This window comes from Schistocerca americana, unplaced genomic scaffold (assembly GCF_021461395.2).
Source record: "Schistocerca americana isolate TAMUIC-IGC-003095 unplaced genomic scaffold, iqSchAmer2.1 HiC_scaffold_701, whole genome shotgun sequence".
NCBI classification, from domain to species: domain Eukaryota; kingdom Metazoa; phylum Arthropoda; class Insecta; order Orthoptera; family Acrididae; genus Schistocerca; species Schistocerca americana.
This window is the reverse complement of record NW_025726458.1, coordinates 14-17,963: the sequence shown is the minus strand read 5'-3', so window position 1 is coordinate 17,963 and position 17,950 is coordinate 14. Positions and strand designations below refer to the sequence as shown.

At 50.4% G+C, this 17,950-nt stretch overlaps 32 non-coding genes across 32 annotated transcripts; all 32 read left to right on the top strand.

Annotated features, from left to right (window-relative positions):
* The first annotated feature begins 40 nt into the window (after positions 1-40).
* On the top strand, positions 41-122 carry Trnas-uga. The gene has a single exon. It is a non-coding gene; the product is annotated as a tRNA-Ser (tRNA).
* Positions 123-733: 611 nt separating this feature from the next.
* On the top strand, positions 734-806 carry Trnaf-gaa. Its single transcript has one exon. It is a non-coding gene; the product is annotated as a tRNA-Phe (tRNA).
* Positions 807-1,345: 539 nt separating this feature from the next.
* On the top strand, positions 1,346-1,418 carry Trnak-uuu. Its single transcript has one exon. It is a non-coding gene; the product is annotated as a tRNA-Lys (tRNA).
* A 138-nt stretch (positions 1,419-1,556) lies between these two features.
* Positions 1,557-1,638, top strand: Trnas-cga. Its single transcript has one exon. It is a non-coding gene; the product is annotated as a tRNA-Ser (tRNA).
* A 677-nt stretch (positions 1,639-2,315) lies between these two features.
* On the top strand, positions 2,316-2,397 carry Trnas-uga. The gene has a single exon. It is a non-coding gene; the product is annotated as a tRNA-Ser (tRNA).
* A 611-nt stretch (positions 2,398-3,008) lies between these two features.
* On the top strand, positions 3,009-3,081 carry Trnaf-gaa. Its single transcript has one exon. It is a non-coding gene; the product is annotated as a tRNA-Phe (tRNA).
* A 539-nt stretch (positions 3,082-3,620) lies between these two features.
* Positions 3,621-3,693, top strand: Trnak-uuu. The gene has a single exon. It is a non-coding gene; the product is annotated as a tRNA-Lys (tRNA).
* Positions 3,694-3,831: 138 nt separating this feature from the next.
* Positions 3,832-3,913, top strand: Trnas-cga. Its single transcript has one exon. It is a non-coding gene; the product is annotated as a tRNA-Ser (tRNA).
* A 677-nt stretch (positions 3,914-4,590) lies between these two features.
* Positions 4,591-4,672, top strand: Trnas-uga. The gene has a single exon. It is a non-coding gene; the product is annotated as a tRNA-Ser (tRNA).
* Positions 4,673-5,283: 611 nt separating this feature from the next.
* Trnaf-gaa lies at positions 5,284-5,356 on the top strand. The gene has a single exon. It is a non-coding gene; the product is annotated as a tRNA-Phe (tRNA).
* Positions 5,357-5,895: 539 nt separating this feature from the next.
* Trnak-uuu lies at positions 5,896-5,968 on the top strand. The gene has a single exon. It is a non-coding gene; the product is annotated as a tRNA-Lys (tRNA).
* A 138-nt stretch (positions 5,969-6,106) lies between these two features.
* On the top strand, positions 6,107-6,188 carry Trnas-cga. Its single transcript has one exon. It is a non-coding gene; the product is annotated as a tRNA-Ser (tRNA).
* A 677-nt stretch (positions 6,189-6,865) lies between these two features.
* Positions 6,866-6,947, top strand: Trnas-uga. Its single transcript has one exon. It is a non-coding gene; the product is annotated as a tRNA-Ser (tRNA).
* A 611-nt stretch (positions 6,948-7,558) lies between these two features.
* On the top strand, positions 7,559-7,631 carry Trnaf-gaa. Its single transcript has one exon. It is a non-coding gene; the product is annotated as a tRNA-Phe (tRNA).
* Positions 7,632-8,170: 539 nt separating this feature from the next.
* Positions 8,171-8,243, top strand: Trnak-uuu. The gene has a single exon. It is a non-coding gene; the product is annotated as a tRNA-Lys (tRNA).
* Positions 8,244-8,381: 138 nt separating this feature from the next.
* Trnas-cga lies at positions 8,382-8,463 on the top strand. The gene has a single exon. It is a non-coding gene; the product is annotated as a tRNA-Ser (tRNA).
* A 677-nt stretch (positions 8,464-9,140) lies between these two features.
* On the top strand, positions 9,141-9,222 carry Trnas-uga. The gene has a single exon. It is a non-coding gene; the product is annotated as a tRNA-Ser (tRNA).
* A 611-nt stretch (positions 9,223-9,833) lies between these two features.
* Trnaf-gaa lies at positions 9,834-9,906 on the top strand. The gene has a single exon. It is a non-coding gene; the product is annotated as a tRNA-Phe (tRNA).
* Positions 9,907-10,445: 539 nt separating this feature from the next.
* Positions 10,446-10,518, top strand: Trnak-uuu. Its single transcript has one exon. It is a non-coding gene; the product is annotated as a tRNA-Lys (tRNA).
* Positions 10,519-10,656: 138 nt separating this feature from the next.
* Positions 10,657-10,738, top strand: Trnas-cga. Its single transcript has one exon. It is a non-coding gene; the product is annotated as a tRNA-Ser (tRNA).
* Positions 10,739-11,415: 677 nt separating this feature from the next.
* Positions 11,416-11,497, top strand: Trnas-uga. Its single transcript has one exon. It is a non-coding gene; the product is annotated as a tRNA-Ser (tRNA).
* Positions 11,498-12,108: 611 nt separating this feature from the next.
* Positions 12,109-12,181, top strand: Trnaf-gaa. Its single transcript has one exon. It is a non-coding gene; the product is annotated as a tRNA-Phe (tRNA).
* Positions 12,182-12,720: 539 nt separating this feature from the next.
* Trnak-uuu lies at positions 12,721-12,793 on the top strand. The gene has a single exon. It is a non-coding gene; the product is annotated as a tRNA-Lys (tRNA).
* A 138-nt stretch (positions 12,794-12,931) lies between these two features.
* Trnas-cga lies at positions 12,932-13,013 on the top strand. The gene has a single exon. It is a non-coding gene; the product is annotated as a tRNA-Ser (tRNA).
* Positions 13,014-13,690: 677 nt separating this feature from the next.
* Positions 13,691-13,772, top strand: Trnas-uga. Its single transcript has one exon. It is a non-coding gene; the product is annotated as a tRNA-Ser (tRNA).
* A 611-nt stretch (positions 13,773-14,383) lies between these two features.
* Trnaf-gaa lies at positions 14,384-14,456 on the top strand. Its single transcript has one exon. It is a non-coding gene; the product is annotated as a tRNA-Phe (tRNA).
* Positions 14,457-14,995: 539 nt separating this feature from the next.
* On the top strand, positions 14,996-15,068 carry Trnak-uuu. The gene has a single exon. It is a non-coding gene; the product is annotated as a tRNA-Lys (tRNA).
* A 138-nt stretch (positions 15,069-15,206) lies between these two features.
* Trnas-cga lies at positions 15,207-15,288 on the top strand. Its single transcript has one exon. It is a non-coding gene; the product is annotated as a tRNA-Ser (tRNA).
* A 677-nt stretch (positions 15,289-15,965) lies between these two features.
* Trnas-uga lies at positions 15,966-16,047 on the top strand. Its single transcript has one exon. It is a non-coding gene; the product is annotated as a tRNA-Ser (tRNA).
* A 611-nt stretch (positions 16,048-16,658) lies between these two features.
* Positions 16,659-16,731, top strand: Trnaf-gaa. The gene has a single exon. It is a non-coding gene; the product is annotated as a tRNA-Phe (tRNA).
* Positions 16,732-17,270: 539 nt separating this feature from the next.
* Trnak-uuu lies at positions 17,271-17,343 on the top strand. Its single transcript has one exon. It is a non-coding gene; the product is annotated as a tRNA-Lys (tRNA).
* A 138-nt stretch (positions 17,344-17,481) lies between these two features.
* Positions 17,482-17,563, top strand: Trnas-cga. The gene has a single exon. It is a non-coding gene; the product is annotated as a tRNA-Ser (tRNA).
* Positions 17,564-17,950: the final 387 nt, after the last annotated feature.

The window sequence follows — 17,950 nt, the reverse complement described above, 5'->3', positions numbered from 1 at the left end:
CAGATTGCTTCTAAAGACGGCGGTTCCACTTGTGCCACCGGCAGTCGTGGCCGAGTGGTTAAGGCGTCTGACTTGAAATCAGATTCCCTCTGGGAGCGTAGGTTCGAGTCCTGCCGACTGCGAAAATTTTCTCGCTCTCAAAAGATGGACGTTCAGCTGCATCCTAGCAGTTGCGTCACTACTAAACACGCGCGTCACCAGCAATGTGCAGTGTTATTTGATCGAGGGCGCAGCGTTACAGTCGCGCCCAGAAGCCGCAGCTCATCTCCTCGTCTCACAGCCGCCCACCGGGTGTTAGTACAAGTGTCGCCTCACTGGGCAGTGCAGATGTGTCCATTTTAGCTTGCAGACGATGACGTGTAGCAATTGATGAGCTAACGCAATTCGAATGTTTTACCGTGTGTATCTCCTAGATACTGCCTCTCATACGGTGGAGAGGCTCACTCCTTCTTGTGTCTCGTTCTCTGCACACGAGTTGCCCCTGGCATCGATATAGCACGGGTTTTCTAGCGTCAGCGCGGCGTCACGTGAAGTCAGCGAAGTGAATATTACACGAGTCGAGTCGACATGTTTGCTTGTTACGATGATGGAAGCAGAAGAAATGTGTGTGGGACTTCACTGCATCGGCTGCTCGCCTTTCAGCGTCCCTGTGTCTTATCAGACGAAGGTGACTGTGAAATTGGCAACGAGGCAGAGGTTAACAAACACATGCAAACAGGAACGTTCAACGTCAGCCGAAATAGCTCAGTTGGGAGAGCGTTAGACTGAAGATCTAAAGGTCCCTGGTTCGATCCCGGGTTTCGGCAGGTATTCGTTTTGATGCGACGCCAATGGAATTGCTCTGCGTTGGTGATAATGCAACTACCGCTGACAACAAAAATGACTCTCTCCTGTAGCTGTTCTGGTTGTCTAGTGCATGCCATAAGAGAGACTCACTAGACAACTAACTCCCTTAGAAGCAAAAGAATCAAAAAAGTCCTACCGACTGCGTTCCTTTTTCTGTGTCAGGTGGTGAAGAACGTCTTCAACGGAACCGTGAAACGAGCGAAAACGTGGGAAACATTGCATTCGAAATGCTTGCGAATTTTCCAATTGCCCAGTGAGTGTCGACAAAATATGTAAATTCTCTGCTCCAACGTATGAGACGCAACGACTCCTGCAATTTGTTGTTGCATCGTGTGTCAGCAGTCTTCGATAGTGTGTTACGAGCTTAGTGCGATAAGTTTGCAGGCAGCATTTAGGCGACGTTTTATTAGTAACGGCCCCATGCAGCGATTGCACAACAGTAAAGGACATGAGTCAATGTATAGTTGTGCATCGTGAGAGGTATCACAGCGTCGTGTGAGCCCGGATAGCTCAGTCGGTAGAGCATTAGGCTTTTAACCTAAGGGTCCAGGGTTCAAGTCCCTGTCCGGGCGGAAATTTTAATACTTTGGTAGCGATTCGTCTGGTAGCGGTGGAAACGCTACGGAAAATAACGAAGCTACGCCGTTTTCTGACACCACAGTGCTTTAAACGGTAGCAGTTGCATGTGTCGGGACAACACCGCGCTACCGGCAGTCGTGGCCGAGTGGTTAAGGCGTCTGACTCGAAATCAGATTCCCTCTGGGAGCGTAGGTTCGAATCCTACCGGCTGCGTGCGATTTTGCGTAAAGAGGAGCAAAAATTTTCGCACACATGTGACATGCGTGGGCGAATGCGGGTGCAAACCAGTGACGCCATTCTCAACAAGACGAAAGTTTCCGTTTAAGAATACTGAGTTTCGCGACGACCGCTGCTTACTGTGGCCATCGGTTCACCTCGCACTGACGCTGGGACTGCAGAAAGCCGTCGCTGAGATCGTGAGTACACAGATGTGCTCGAAAGTGTAGGACAGAGCGAACATTCATTTCTTTTTAAGAATCGCAATTCAATCATTCGAGTGCGGCAAAGGCAGTGGTGCAGCGTTTCTTTTCTTAAGATCTCGCAGCTGCTTGGAGGTATGTCCATCGTTTTAAGACGACAGAAAACTAGCGTCAGCGGTGCGTCAGTGGGAAGTCGGTGAAGTCGCCATTGGAGCCATAAGCCAGTAATTACAACATGCGAATCACTCGCACACCATGTAGCATGCACCACAACGCTCGGCCGAGGGACCGGACAGCTCAGTCGGTAGAGCGCTAGACCCTCAACCAAAGGGTCCCGGGCTCAAACCCCCGCCAGGCGAAAATTAACACACTGTCGTAACGGCTAATGGAAACCCTACAGAAAAGAGTGACGCCACGCCGCTTTCTGCCATCAGATTGCTTCTAAAGACGGCGGTTCCACTTGTGCCACCGGCAGTCGTGGCCGAGTGGTTAAGGCGTCTGACTTGAAATCAGATTCCCTCTGGGAGCGTAGGTTCGAGTCCTGCCGACTGCGAAAATTTTCTCGCTCTCAAAAGATGGACGTTCAGCTGCATCCTAGCAGTTGCGTCACTACTAAACACGCGCGTCACCAGCAATGTGCAGTGTTATTTGATCGAGGGCGCAGCGTTACAGTCGCGCCCAGAAGCCGCAGCTCATCTCCTCGTCTCACAGCCGCCCACCGGGTGTTAGTACAAGTGTCGCCTCACTGGGCAGTGCAGATGTGTCCATTTTAGCTTGCAGACGATGACGTGTAGCAATTGATGAGCTAACGCAATTCGAATGTTTTACCGTGTGTATCTCCTAGATACTGCCTCTCATACGGTGGAGAGGCTCACTCCTTCTTGTGTCTCGTTCTCTGCACACGAGTTGCCCCTGGCATCGATATAGCACGGGTTTTCTAGCGTCAGCGCGGCGTCACGTGAAGTCAGCGAAGTGAATATTACACGAGTCGAGTCGACATGTTTGCTTGTTACGATGATGGAAGCAGAAGAAATGTGTGTGGGACTTCACTGCATCGGCTGCTCGCCTTTCAGCGTCCCTGTGTCTTATCAGACGAAGGTGACTGTGAAATTGGCAACGAGGCAGAGGTTAACAAACACATGCAAACAGGAACGTTCAACGTCAGCCGAAATAGCTCAGTTGGGAGAGCGTTAGACTGAAGATCTAAAGGTCCCTGGTTCGATCCCGGGTTTCGGCAGGTATTCGTTTTGATGCGACGCCAATGGAATTGCTCTGCGTTGGTGATAATGCAACTACCGCTGACAACAAAAATGACTCTCTCCTGTAGCTGTTCTGGTTGTCTAGTGCATGCCATAAGAGAGACTCACTAGACAACTAACTCCCTTAGAAGCAAAAGAATCAAAAAAGTCCTACCGACTGCGTTCCTTTTTCTGTGTCAGGTGGTGAAGAACGTCTTCAACGGAACCGTGAAACGAGCGAAAACGTGGGAAACATTGCATTCGAAATGCTTGCGAATTTTCCAATTGCCCAGTGAGTGTCGACAAAATATGTAAATTCTCTGCTCCAACGTATGAGACGCAACGACTCCTGCAATTTGTTGTTGCATCGTGTGTCAGCAGTCTTCGATAGTGTGTTACGAGCTTAGTGCGATAAGTTTGCAGGCAGCATTTAGGCGACGTTTTATTAGTAACGGCCCCATGCAGCGATTGCACAACAGTAAAGGACATGAGTCAATGTATAGTTGTGCATCGTGAGAGGTATCACAGCGTCGTGTGAGCCCGGATAGCTCAGTCGGTAGAGCATTAGGCTTTTAACCTAAGGGTCCAGGGTTCAAGTCCCTGTCCGGGCGGAAATTTTAATACTTTGGTAGCGATTCGTCTGGTAGCGGTGGAAACGCTACGGAAAATAACGAAGCTACGCCGTTTTCTGACACCACAGTGCTTTAAACGGTAGCAGTTGCATGTGTCGGGACAACACCGCGCTACCGGCAGTCGTGGCCGAGTGGTTAAGGCGTCTGACTCGAAATCAGATTCCCTCTGGGAGCGTAGGTTCGAATCCTACCGGCTGCGTGCGATTTTGCGTAAAGAGGAGCAAAAATTTTCGCACACATGTGACATGCGTGGGCGAATGCGGGTGCAAACCAGTGACGCCATTCTCAACAAGACGAAAGTTTCCGTTTAAGAATACTGAGTTTCGCGACGACCGCTGCTTACTGTGGCCATCGGTTCACCTCGCACTGACGCTGGGACTGCAGAAAGCCGTCGCTGAGATCGTGAGTACACAGATGTGCTCGAAAGTGTAGGACAGAGCGAACATTCATTTCTTTTTAAGAATCGCAATTCAATCATTCGAGTGCGGCAAAGGCAGTGGTGCAGCGTTTCTTTTCTTAAGATCTCGCAGCTGCTTGGAGGTATGTCCATCGTTTTAAGACGACAGAAAACTAGCGTCAGCGGTGCGTCAGTGGGAAGTCGGTGAAGTCGCCATTGGAGCCATAAGCCAGTAATTACAACATGCGAATCACTCGCACACCATGTAGCATGCACCACAACGCTCGGCCGAGGGACCGGACAGCTCAGTCGGTAGAGCGCTAGACCCTCAACCAAAGGGTCCCGGGCTCAAACCCCCGCCAGGCGAAAATTAACACACTGTCGTAACGGCTAATGGAAACCCTACAGAAAAGAGTGACGCCACGCCGCTTTCTGCCATCAGATTGCTTCTAAAGACGGCGGTTCCACTTGTGCCACCGGCAGTCGTGGCCGAGTGGTTAAGGCGTCTGACTTGAAATCAGATTCCCTCTGGGAGCGTAGGTTCGAGTCCTGCCGACTGCGAAAATTTTCTCGCTCTCAAAAGATGGACGTTCAGCTGCATCCTAGCAGTTGCGTCACTACTAAACACGCGCGTCACCAGCAATGTGCAGTGTTATTTGATCGAGGGCGCAGCGTTACAGTCGCGCCCAGAAGCCGCAGCTCATCTCCTCGTCTCACAGCCGCCCACCGGGTGTTAGTACAAGTGTCGCCTCACTGGGCAGTGCAGATGTGTCCATTTTAGCTTGCAGACGATGACGTGTAGCAATTGATGAGCTAACGCAATTCGAATGTTTTACCGTGTGTATCTCCTAGATACTGCCTCTCATACGGTGGAGAGGCTCACTCCTTCTTGTGTCTCGTTCTCTGCACACGAGTTGCCCCTGGCATCGATATAGCACGGGTTTTCTAGCGTCAGCGCGGCGTCACGTGAAGTCAGCGAAGTGAATATTACACGAGTCGAGTCGACATGTTTGCTTGTTACGATGATGGAAGCAGAAGAAATGTGTGTGGGACTTCACTGCATCGGCTGCTCGCCTTTCAGCGTCCCTGTGTCTTATCAGACGAAGGTGACTGTGAAATTGGCAACGAGGCAGAGGTTAACAAACACATGCAAACAGGAACGTTCAACGTCAGCCGAAATAGCTCAGTTGGGAGAGCGTTAGACTGAAGATCTAAAGGTCCCTGGTTCGATCCCGGGTTTCGGCAGGTATTCGTTTTGATGCGACGCCAATGGAATTGCTCTGCGTTGGTGATAATGCAACTACCGCTGACAACAAAAATGACTCTCTCCTGTAGCTGTTCTGGTTGTCTAGTGCATGCCATAAGAGAGACTCACTAGACAACTAACTCCCTTAGAAGCAAAAGAATCAAAAAAGTCCTACCGACTGCGTTCCTTTTTCTGTGTCAGGTGGTGAAGAACGTCTTCAACGGAACCGTGAAACGAGCGAAAACGTGGGAAACATTGCATTCGAAATGCTTGCGAATTTTCCAATTGCCCAGTGAGTGTCGACAAAATATGTAAATTCTCTGCTCCAACGTATGAGACGCAACGACTCCTGCAATTTGTTGTTGCATCGTGTGTCAGCAGTCTTCGATAGTGTGTTACGAGCTTAGTGCGATAAGTTTGCAGGCAGCATTTAGGCGACGTTTTATTAGTAACGGCCCCATGCAGCGATTGCACAACAGTAAAGGACATGAGTCAATGTATAGTTGTGCATCGTGAGAGGTATCACAGCGTCGTGTGAGCCCGGATAGCTCAGTCGGTAGAGCATTAGGCTTTTAACCTAAGGGTCCAGGGTTCAAGTCCCTGTCCGGGCGGAAATTTTAATACTTTGGTAGCGATTCGTCTGGTAGCGGTGGAAACGCTACGGAAAATAACGAAGCTACGCCGTTTTCTGACACCACAGTGCTTTAAACGGTAGCAGTTGCATGTGTCGGGACAACACCGCGCTACCGGCAGTCGTGGCCGAGTGGTTAAGGCGTCTGACTCGAAATCAGATTCCCTCTGGGAGCGTAGGTTCGAATCCTACCGGCTGCGTGCGATTTTGCGTAAAGAGGAGCAAAAATTTTCGCACACATGTGACATGCGTGGGCGAATGCGGGTGCAAACCAGTGACGCCATTCTCAACAAGACGAAAGTTTCCGTTTAAGAATACTGAGTTTCGCGACGACCGCTGCTTACTGTGGCCATCGGTTCACCTCGCACTGACGCTGGGACTGCAGAAAGCCGTCGCTGAGATCGTGAGTACACAGATGTGCTCGAAAGTGTAGGACAGAGCGAACATTCATTTCTTTTTAAGAATCGCAATTCAATCATTCGAGTGCGGCAAAGGCAGTGGTGCAGCGTTTCTTTTCTTAAGATCTCGCAGCTGCTTGGAGGTATGTCCATCGTTTTAAGACGACAGAAAACTAGCGTCAGCGGTGCGTCAGTGGGAAGTCGGTGAAGTCGCCATTGGAGCCATAAGCCAGTAATTACAACATGCGAATCACTCGCACACCATGTAGCATGCACCACAACGCTCGGCCGAGGGACCGGACAGCTCAGTCGGTAGAGCGCTAGACCCTCAACCAAAGGGTCCCGGGCTCAAACCCCCGCCAGGCGAAAATTAACACACTGTCGTAACGGCTAATGGAAACCCTACAGAAAAGAGTGACGCCACGCCGCTTTCTGCCATCAGATTGCTTCTAAAGACGGCGGTTCCACTTGTGCCACCGGCAGTCGTGGCCGAGTGGTTAAGGCGTCTGACTTGAAATCAGATTCCCTCTGGGAGCGTAGGTTCGAGTCCTGCCGACTGCGAAAATTTTCTCGCTCTCAAAAGATGGACGTTCAGCTGCATCCTAGCAGTTGCGTCACTACTAAACACGCGCGTCACCAGCAATGTGCAGTGTTATTTGATCGAGGGCGCAGCGTTACAGTCGCGCCCAGAAGCCGCAGCTCATCTCCTCGTCTCACAGCCGCCCACCGGGTGTTAGTACAAGTGTCGCCTCACTGGGCAGTGCAGATGTGTCCATTTTAGCTTGCAGACGATGACGTGTAGCAATTGATGAGCTAACGCAATTCGAATGTTTTACCGTGTGTATCTCCTAGATACTGCCTCTCATACGGTGGAGAGGCTCACTCCTTCTTGTGTCTCGTTCTCTGCACACGAGTTGCCCCTGGCATCGATATAGCACGGGTTTTCTAGCGTCAGCGCGGCGTCACGTGAAGTCAGCGAAGTGAATATTACACGAGTCGAGTCGACATGTTTGCTTGTTACGATGATGGAAGCAGAAGAAATGTGTGTGGGACTTCACTGCATCGGCTGCTCGCCTTTCAGCGTCCCTGTGTCTTATCAGACGAAGGTGACTGTGAAATTGGCAACGAGGCAGAGGTTAACAAACACATGCAAACAGGAACGTTCAACGTCAGCCGAAATAGCTCAGTTGGGAGAGCGTTAGACTGAAGATCTAAAGGTCCCTGGTTCGATCCCGGGTTTCGGCAGGTATTCGTTTTGATGCGACGCCAATGGAATTGCTCTGCGTTGGTGATAATGCAACTACCGCTGACAACAAAAATGACTCTCTCCTGTAGCTGTTCTGGTTGTCTAGTGCATGCCATAAGAGAGACTCACTAGACAACTAACTCCCTTAGAAGCAAAAGAATCAAAAAAGTCCTACCGACTGCGTTCCTTTTTCTGTGTCAGGTGGTGAAGAACGTCTTCAACGGAACCGTGAAACGAGCGAAAACGTGGGAAACATTGCATTCGAAATGCTTGCGAATTTTCCAATTGCCCAGTGAGTGTCGACAAAATATGTAAATTCTCTGCTCCAACGTATGAGACGCAACGACTCCTGCAATTTGTTGTTGCATCGTGTGTCAGCAGTCTTCGATAGTGTGTTACGAGCTTAGTGCGATAAGTTTGCAGGCAGCATTTAGGCGACGTTTTATTAGTAACGGCCCCATGCAGCGATTGCACAACAGTAAAGGACATGAGTCAATGTATAGTTGTGCATCGTGAGAGGTATCACAGCGTCGTGTGAGCCCGGATAGCTCAGTCGGTAGAGCATTAGGCTTTTAACCTAAGGGTCCAGGGTTCAAGTCCCTGTCCGGGCGGAAATTTTAATACTTTGGTAGCGATTCGTCTGGTAGCGGTGGAAACGCTACGGAAAATAACGAAGCTACGCCGTTTTCTGACACCACAGTGCTTTAAACGGTAGCAGTTGCATGTGTCGGGACAACACCGCGCTACCGGCAGTCGTGGCCGAGTGGTTAAGGCGTCTGACTCGAAATCAGATTCCCTCTGGGAGCGTAGGTTCGAATCCTACCGGCTGCGTGCGATTTTGCGTAAAGAGGAGCAAAAATTTTCGCACACATGTGACATGCGTGGGCGAATGCGGGTGCAAACCAGTGACGCCATTCTCAACAAGACGAAAGTTTCCGTTTAAGAATACTGAGTTTCGCGACGACCGCTGCTTACTGTGGCCATCGGTTCACCTCGCACTGACGCTGGGACTGCAGAAAGCCGTCGCTGAGATCGTGAGTACACAGATGTGCTCGAAAGTGTAGGACAGAGCGAACATTCATTTCTTTTTAAGAATCGCAATTCAATCATTCGAGTGCGGCAAAGGCAGTGGTGCAGCGTTTCTTTTCTTAAGATCTCGCAGCTGCTTGGAGGTATGTCCATCGTTTTAAGACGACAGAAAACTAGCGTCAGCGGTGCGTCAGTGGGAAGTCGGTGAAGTCGCCATTGGAGCCATAAGCCAGTAATTACAACATGCGAATCACTCGCACACCATGTAGCATGCACCACAACGCTCGGCCGAGGGACCGGACAGCTCAGTCGGTAGAGCGCTAGACCCTCAACCAAAGGGTCCCGGGCTCAAACCCCCGCCAGGCGAAAATTAACACACTGTCGTAACGGCTAATGGAAACCCTACAGAAAAGAGTGACGCCACGCCGCTTTCTGCCATCAGATTGCTTCTAAAGACGGCGGTTCCACTTGTGCCACCGGCAGTCGTGGCCGAGTGGTTAAGGCGTCTGACTTGAAATCAGATTCCCTCTGGGAGCGTAGGTTCGAGTCCTGCCGACTGCGAAAATTTTCTCGCTCTCAAAAGATGGACGTTCAGCTGCATCCTAGCAGTTGCGTCACTACTAAACACGCGCGTCACCAGCAATGTGCAGTGTTATTTGATCGAGGGCGCAGCGTTACAGTCGCGCCCAGAAGCCGCAGCTCATCTCCTCGTCTCACAGCCGCCCACCGGGTGTTAGTACAAGTGTCGCCTCACTGGGCAGTGCAGATGTGTCCATTTTAGCTTGCAGACGATGACGTGTAGCAATTGATGAGCTAACGCAATTCGAATGTTTTACCGTGTGTATCTCCTAGATACTGCCTCTCATACGGTGGAGAGGCTCACTCCTTCTTGTGTCTCGTTCTCTGCACACGAGTTGCCCCTGGCATCGATATAGCACGGGTTTTCTAGCGTCAGCGCGGCGTCACGTGAAGTCAGCGAAGTGAATATTACACGAGTCGAGTCGACATGTTTGCTTGTTACGATGATGGAAGCAGAAGAAATGTGTGTGGGACTTCACTGCATCGGCTGCTCGCCTTTCAGCGTCCCTGTGTCTTATCAGACGAAGGTGACTGTGAAATTGGCAACGAGGCAGAGGTTAACAAACACATGCAAACAGGAACGTTCAACGTCAGCCGAAATAGCTCAGTTGGGAGAGCGTTAGACTGAAGATCTAAAGGTCCCTGGTTCGATCCCGGGTTTCGGCAGGTATTCGTTTTGATGCGACGCCAATGGAATTGCTCTGCGTTGGTGATAATGCAACTACCGCTGACAACAAAAATGACTCTCTCCTGTAGCTGTTCTGGTTGTCTAGTGCATGCCATAAGAGAGACTCACTAGACAACTAACTCCCTTAGAAGCAAAAGAATCAAAAAAGTCCTACCGACTGCGTTCCTTTTTCTGTGTCAGGTGGTGAAGAACGTCTTCAACGGAACCGTGAAACGAGCGAAAACGTGGGAAACATTGCATTCGAAATGCTTGCGAATTTTCCAATTGCCCAGTGAGTGTCGACAAAATATGTAAATTCTCTGCTCCAACGTATGAGACGCAACGACTCCTGCAATTTGTTGTTGCATCGTGTGTCAGCAGTCTTCGATAGTGTGTTACGAGCTTAGTGCGATAAGTTTGCAGGCAGCATTTAGGCGACGTTTTATTAGTAACGGCCCCATGCAGCGATTGCACAACAGTAAAGGACATGAGTCAATGTATAGTTGTGCATCGTGAGAGGTATCACAGCGTCGTGTGAGCCCGGATAGCTCAGTCGGTAGAGCATTAGGCTTTTAACCTAAGGGTCCAGGGTTCAAGTCCCTGTCCGGGCGGAAATTTTAATACTTTGGTAGCGATTCGTCTGGTAGCGGTGGAAACGCTACGGAAAATAACGAAGCTACGCCGTTTTCTGACACCACAGTGCTTTAAACGGTAGCAGTTGCATGTGTCGGGACAACACCGCGCTACCGGCAGTCGTGGCCGAGTGGTTAAGGCGTCTGACTCGAAATCAGATTCCCTCTGGGAGCGTAGGTTCGAATCCTACCGGCTGCGTGCGATTTTGCGTAAAGAGGAGCAAAAATTTTCGCACACATGTGACATGCGTGGGCGAATGCGGGTGCAAACCAGTGACGCCATTCTCAACAAGACGAAAGTTTCCGTTTAAGAATACTGAGTTTCGCGACGACCGCTGCTTACTGTGGCCATCGGTTCACCTCGCACTGACGCTGGGACTGCAGAAAGCCGTCGCTGAGATCGTGAGTACACAGATGTGCTCGAAAGTGTAGGACAGAGCGAACATTCATTTCTTTTTAAGAATCGCAATTCAATCATTCGAGTGCGGCAAAGGCAGTGGTGCAGCGTTTCTTTTCTTAAGATCTCGCAGCTGCTTGGAGGTATGTCCATCGTTTTAAGACGACAGAAAACTAGCGTCAGCGGTGCGTCAGTGGGAAGTCGGTGAAGTCGCCATTGGAGCCATAAGCCAGTAATTACAACATGCGAATCACTCGCACACCATGTAGCATGCACCACAACGCTCGGCCGAGGGACCGGACAGCTCAGTCGGTAGAGCGCTAGACCCTCAACCAAAGGGTCCCGGGCTCAAACCCCCGCCAGGCGAAAATTAACACACTGTCGTAACGGCTAATGGAAACCCTACAGAAAAGAGTGACGCCACGCCGCTTTCTGCCATCAGATTGCTTCTAAAGACGGCGGTTCCACTTGTGCCACCGGCAGTCGTGGCCGAGTGGTTAAGGCGTCTGACTTGAAATCAGATTCCCTCTGGGAGCGTAGGTTCGAGTCCTGCCGACTGCGAAAATTTTCTCGCTCTCAAAAGATGGACGTTCAGCTGCATCCTAGCAGTTGCGTCACTACTAAACACGCGCGTCACCAGCAATGTGCAGTGTTATTTGATCGAGGGCGCAGCGTTACAGTCGCGCCCAGAAGCCGCAGCTCATCTCCTCGTCTCACAGCCGCCCACCGGGTGTTAGTACAAGTGTCGCCTCACTGGGCAGTGCAGATGTGTCCATTTTAGCTTGCAGACGATGACGTGTAGCAATTGATGAGCTAACGCAATTCGAATGTTTTACCGTGTGTATCTCCTAGATACTGCCTCTCATACGGTGGAGAGGCTCACTCCTTCTTGTGTCTCGTTCTCTGCACACGAGTTGCCCCTGGCATCGATATAGCACGGGTTTTCTAGCGTCAGCGCGGCGTCACGTGAAGTCAGCGAAGTGAATATTACACGAGTCGAGTCGACATGTTTGCTTGTTACGATGATGGAAGCAGAAGAAATGTGTGTGGGACTTCACTGCATCGGCTGCTCGCCTTTCAGCGTCCCTGTGTCTTATCAGACGAAGGTGACTGTGAAATTGGCAACGAGGCAGAGGTTAACAAACACATGCAAACAGGAACGTTCAACGTCAGCCGAAATAGCTCAGTTGGGAGAGCGTTAGACTGAAGATCTAAAGGTCCCTGGTTCGATCCCGGGTTTCGGCAGGTATTCGTTTTGATGCGACGCCAATGGAATTGCTCTGCGTTGGTGATAATGCAACTACCGCTGACAACAAAAATGACTCTCTCCTGTAGCTGTTCTGGTTGTCTAGTGCATGCCATAAGAGAGACTCACTAGACAACTAACTCCCTTAGAAGCAAAAGAATCAAAAAAGTCCTACCGACTGCGTTCCTTTTTCTGTGTCAGGTGGTGAAGAACGTCTTCAACGGAACCGTGAAACGAGCGAAAACGTGGGAAACATTGCATTCGAAATGCTTGCGAATTTTCCAATTGCCCAGTGAGTGTCGACAAAATATGTAAATTCTCTGCTCCAACGTATGAGACGCAACGACTCCTGCAATTTGTTGTTGCATCGTGTGTCAGCAGTCTTCGATAGTGTGTTACGAGCTTAGTGCGATAAGTTTGCAGGCAGCATTTAGGCGACGTTTTATTAGTAACGGCCCCATGCAGCGATTGCACAACAGTAAAGGACATGAGTCAATGTATAGTTGTGCATCGTGAGAGGTATCACAGCGTCGTGTGAGCCCGGATAGCTCAGTCGGTAGAGCATTAGGCTTTTAACCTAAGGGTCCAGGGTTCAAGTCCCTGTCCGGGCGGAAATTTTAATACTTTGGTAGCGATTCGTCTGGTAGCGGTGGAAACGCTACGGAAAATAACGAAGCTACGCCGTTTTCTGACACCACAGTGCTTTAAACGGTAGCAGTTGCATGTGTCGGGACAACACCGCGCTACCGGCAGTCGTGGCCGAGTGGTTAAGGCGTCTGACTCGAAATCAGATTCCCTCTGGGAGCGTAGGTTCGAATCCTACCGGCTGCGTGCGATTTTGCGTAAAGAGGAGCAAAAATTTTCGCACACATGTGACATGCGTGGGCGAATGCGGGTGCAAACCAGTGACGCCATTCTCAACAAGACGAAAGTTTCCGTTTAAGAATACTGAGTTTCGCGACGACCGCTGCTTACTGTGGCCATCGGTTCACCTCGCACTGACGCTGGGACTGCAGAAAGCCGTCGCTGAGATCGTGAGTACACAGATGTGCTCGAAAGTGTAGGACAGAGCGAACATTCATTTCTTTTTAAGAATCGCAATTCAATCATTCGAGTGCGGCAAAGGCAGTGGTGCAGCGTTTCTTTTCTTAAGATCTCGCAGCTGCTTGGAGGTATGTCCATCGTTTTAAGACGACAGAAAACTAGCGTCAGCGGTGCGTCAGTGGGAAGTCGGTGAAGTCGCCATTGGAGCCATAAGCCAGTAATTACAACATGCGAATCACTCGCACACCATGTAGCATGCACCACAACGCTCGGCCGAGGGACCGGACAGCTCAGTCGGTAGAGCGCTAGACCCTCAACCAAAGGGTCCCGGGCTCAAACCCCCGCCAGGCGAAAATTAACACACTGTCGTAACGGCTAATGGAAACCCTACAGAAAAGAGTGACGCCACGCCGCTTTCTGCCATCAGATTGCTTCTAAAGACGGCGGTTCCACTTGTGCCACCGGCAGTCGTGGCCGAGTGGTTAAGGCGTCTGACTTGAAATCAGATTCCCTCTGGGAGCGTAGGTTCGAGTCCTGCCGACTGCGAAAATTTTCTCGCTCTCAAAAGATGGACGTTCAGCTGCATCCTAGCAGTTGCGTCACTACTAAACACGCGCGTCACCAGCAATGTGCAGTGTTATTTGATCGAGGGCGCAGCGTTACAGTCGCGCCCAGAAGCCGCAGCTCATCTCCTCGTCTCACAGCCGCCCACCGGGTGTTAGTACAAGTGTCGCCTCACTGGGCAGTGCAGATGTGTCCATTTTAGCTTGCAGACGATGACGTGTAGCAATTGATGAGCTAACGCAATTCGAATGTTTTACCGTGTGTATCTCCTAGATACTGCCTCTCATACGGTGGAGAGGCTCACTCCTTCTTGTGTCTCGTTCTCTGCACACGAGTTGCCCCTGGCATCGATATAGCACGGGTTTTCTAGCGTCAGCGCGGCGTCACGTGAAGTCAGCGAAGTGAATATTACACGAGTCGAGTCGACATGTTTGCTTGTTACGATGATGGAAGCAGAAGAAATGTGTGTGGGACTTCACTGCATCGGCTGCTCGCCTTTCAGCGTCCCTGTGTCTTATCAGACGAAGGTGACTGTGAAATTGGCAACGAGGCAGAGGTTAACAAACACATGCAAACAGGAACGTTCAACGTCAGCCGAAATAGCTCAGTTGGGAGAGCGTTAGACTGAAGATCTAAAGGTCCCTGGTTCGATCCCGGGTTTCGGCAGGTATTCGTTTTGATGCGACGCCAATGGAATTGCTCTGCGTTGGTGATAATGCAACTACCGCTGACAACAAAAATGACTCTCTCCTGTAGCTGTTCTGGTTGTCTAGTGCATGCCATAAGAGAGACTCACTAGACAACTAACTCCCTTAGAAGCAAAAGAATCAAAAAAGTCCTACCGACTGCGTTCCTTTTTCTGTGTCAGGTGGTGAAGAACGTCTTCAACGGAACCGTGAAACGAGCGAAAACGTGGGAAACATTGCATTCGAAATGCTTGCGAATTTTCCAATTGCCCAGTGAGTGTCGACAAAATATGTAAATTCTCTGCTCCAACGTATGAGACGCAACGACTCCTGCAATTTGTTGTTGCATCGTGTGTCAGCAGTCTTCGATAGTGTGTTACGAGCTTAGTGCGATAAGTTTGCAGGCAGCATTTAGGCGACGTTTTATTAGTAACGGCCCCATGCAGCGATTGCACAACAGTAAAGGACATGAGTCAATGTATAGTTGTGCATCGTGAGAGGTATCACAGCGTCGTGTGAGCCCGGATAGCTCAGTCGGTAGAGCATTAGGCTTTTAACCTAAGGGTCCAGGGTTCAAGTCCCTGTCCGGGCGGAAATTTTAATACTTTGGTAGCGATTCGTCTGGTAGCGGTGGAAACGCTACGGAAAATAACGAAGCTACGCCGTTTTCTGACACCACAGTGCTTTAAACGGTAGCAGTTGCATGTGTCGGGACAACACCGCGCTACCGGCAGTCGTGGCCGAGTGGTTAAGGCGTCTGACTCGAAATCAGATTCCCTCTGGGAGCGTAGGTTCGAATCCTACCGGCTGCGTGCGATTTTGCGTAAAGAGGAGCAAAAATTTTCGCACACATGTGACATGCGTGGGCGAATGCGGGTGCAAACCAGTGACGCCATTCTCAACAAGACGAAAGTTTCCGTTTAAGAATACTGAGTTTCGCGACGACCGCTGCTTACTGTGGCCATCGGTTCACCTCGCACTGACGCTGGGACTGCAGAAAGCCGTCGCTGAGATCGTGAGTACACAGATGTGCTCGAAAGTGTAGGACAGAGCGAACATTCATTTCTTTTTAAGAATCGCAATTCAATCATTCGAGTGCGGCAAAGGCAGTGGTGCAGCGTTTCTTTTCTTAAGATCTCGCAGCTGCTTGGAGGTATGTCCATCGTTTTAAGACGACAGAAAACTAGCGTCAGCGGTGCGTCAGTGGGAAGTCGGTGAAGTCGCCATTGGAGCCATAAGCCAGTAATTACAACATGCGAATCACTCGCACACCATGTAGCATGCACCACAACGCTCGGCCGAGGGACCGGACAGCTCAGTCGGTAGAGCGCTAGACCCTCAACCAAAGGGTCCCGGGCTCAAACCCCCGCCAGGCGAAAATTAACACACTGTCGTAACGGCTAATGGAAACCCTACAGAAAAGAGTGACGCCACGCCGCTTTCTGCCATCAGATTGCTTCTAAAGACGGCGGTTCCACTTGTGCCACCGGCAGTCGTGGCCGAGTGGTTAAGGCGTCTGACTTGAAATCAGATTCCCTCTGGGAGCGTAGGTTCGAGTCCTGCCGACTGCGAAAATTTTCTCGCTCTCAAAAGATGGACGTTCAGCTGCATCCTAGCAGTTGCGTCACTACTAAACACGCGCGTCACCAGCAATGTGCAGTGTTATTTGATCGAGGGCGCAGCGTTACAGTCGCGCCCAGAAGCCGCAGCTCATCTCCTCGTCTCACAGCCGCCCACCGGGTGTTAGTACAAGTGTCGCCTCACTGGGCAGTGCAGATGTGTCCATTTTAGCTTGCAGACGATGACGTGTAGCAATTGATGAGCTAACGCAATTCGAATGTTTTACCGTGTGTATCTCCTAGATACTGCCTCTCATACGGTGGAGAGGCTCACTCCTTCTTGTGTCTCGTTCTCTGCACACGAGTTGCCCCTGGCATCGATATAGCACGGGTTTTCTAGCGTCAGCGCGGCGTCACGTGAAGTCAGCGAAGTGAATATTACACGAGTCGAGTCGACATGTTTGCTTGTTACGATGATGGAAGCAGAAGAAATGTGTGTGGGACTTCACTGCATCGGCTGCTCGCCTTTCAGCGTCCCTGTGTCTTATCAGACGAAGGTGACTGTGAAATTGGCAACGAGGCAGAGGTTAACAAACACATGCAAACAGGAACGTTCAACGTCAGCCGAAATAGCTCAGTTGGGAGAGCGTTAGACTGAAGATCTAAAGGTCCCTGGTTCGATCCCGGGTTTCGGCAGGTATTCGTTTTGATGCGACGCCAATGGAATTGCTCTGCGTTGGTGATAATGCAACTACCGCTGACAACAAAAATGACTCTCTCCTGTAGCTGTTCTGGTTGTCTAGTGCATGCCATAAGAGAGACTCACTAGACAACTAACTCCCTTAGAAGCAAAAGAATCAAAAAAGTCCTACCGACTGCGTTCCTTTTTCTGTGTCAGGTGGTGAAGAACGTCTTCAACGGAACCGTGAAACGAGCGAAAACGTGGGAAACATTGCATTCGAAATGCTTGCGAATTTTCCAATTGCCCAGTGAGTGTCGACAAAATATGTAAATTCTCTGCTCCAACGTATGAGACGCAACGACTCCTGCAATTTGTTGTTGCATCGTGTGTCAGCAGTCTTCGATAGTGTGTTACGAGCTTAGTGCGATAAGTTTGCAGGCAGCATTTAGGCGACGTTTTATTAGTAACGGCCCCATGCAGCGATTGCACAACAGTAAAGGACATGAGTCAATGTATAGTTGTGCATCGTGAGAGGTATCACAGCGTCGTGTGAGCCCGGATAGCTCAGTCGGTAGAGCATTAGGCTTTTAACCTAAGGGTCCAGGGTTCAAGTCCCTGTCCGGGCGGAAATTTTAATACTTTGGTAGCGATTCGTCTGGTAGCGGTGGAAACGCTACGGAAAATAACGAAGCTACGCCGTTTTCTGACACCACAGTGCTTTAAACGGTAGCAGTTGCATGTGTCGGGACAACACCGCGCTACCGGCAGTCGTGGCCGAGTGGTTAAGGCGTCTGACTCGAAATCAGATTCCCTCTGGGAGCGTAGGTTCGAATCCTACCGGCTGCGTGCGATTTTGCGTAAAGAGGAGCAAAAATTTTCGCACACATGTGACATGCGTGGGCGAATGCGGGTGCAAACCAGTGACGCCATTCTCAACAAGACGAAAGTTTCCGTTTAAGAATACTGAGTTTCGCGACGACCGCTGCTTACTGTGGCCATCGGTTCACCTCGCACTGACGCTGGGACTGCAGAAAGCCGTCGCTGAGATCGTGAGTACACAGATGTGCTCGAAAGTGTAGGACAGAGCGAACATTCATTTCTTTTTAAGAATCGCAATTCAATCATTCGAGTGCGGCAAAGGCAGTGGTGCAGCGTTTCTTTTCTTAAGATCTCGCAGCTGCTTGGAGGTATGTCCATCGTTTTAAGACGACAGAAAACTAGCGTCAGCGGTGC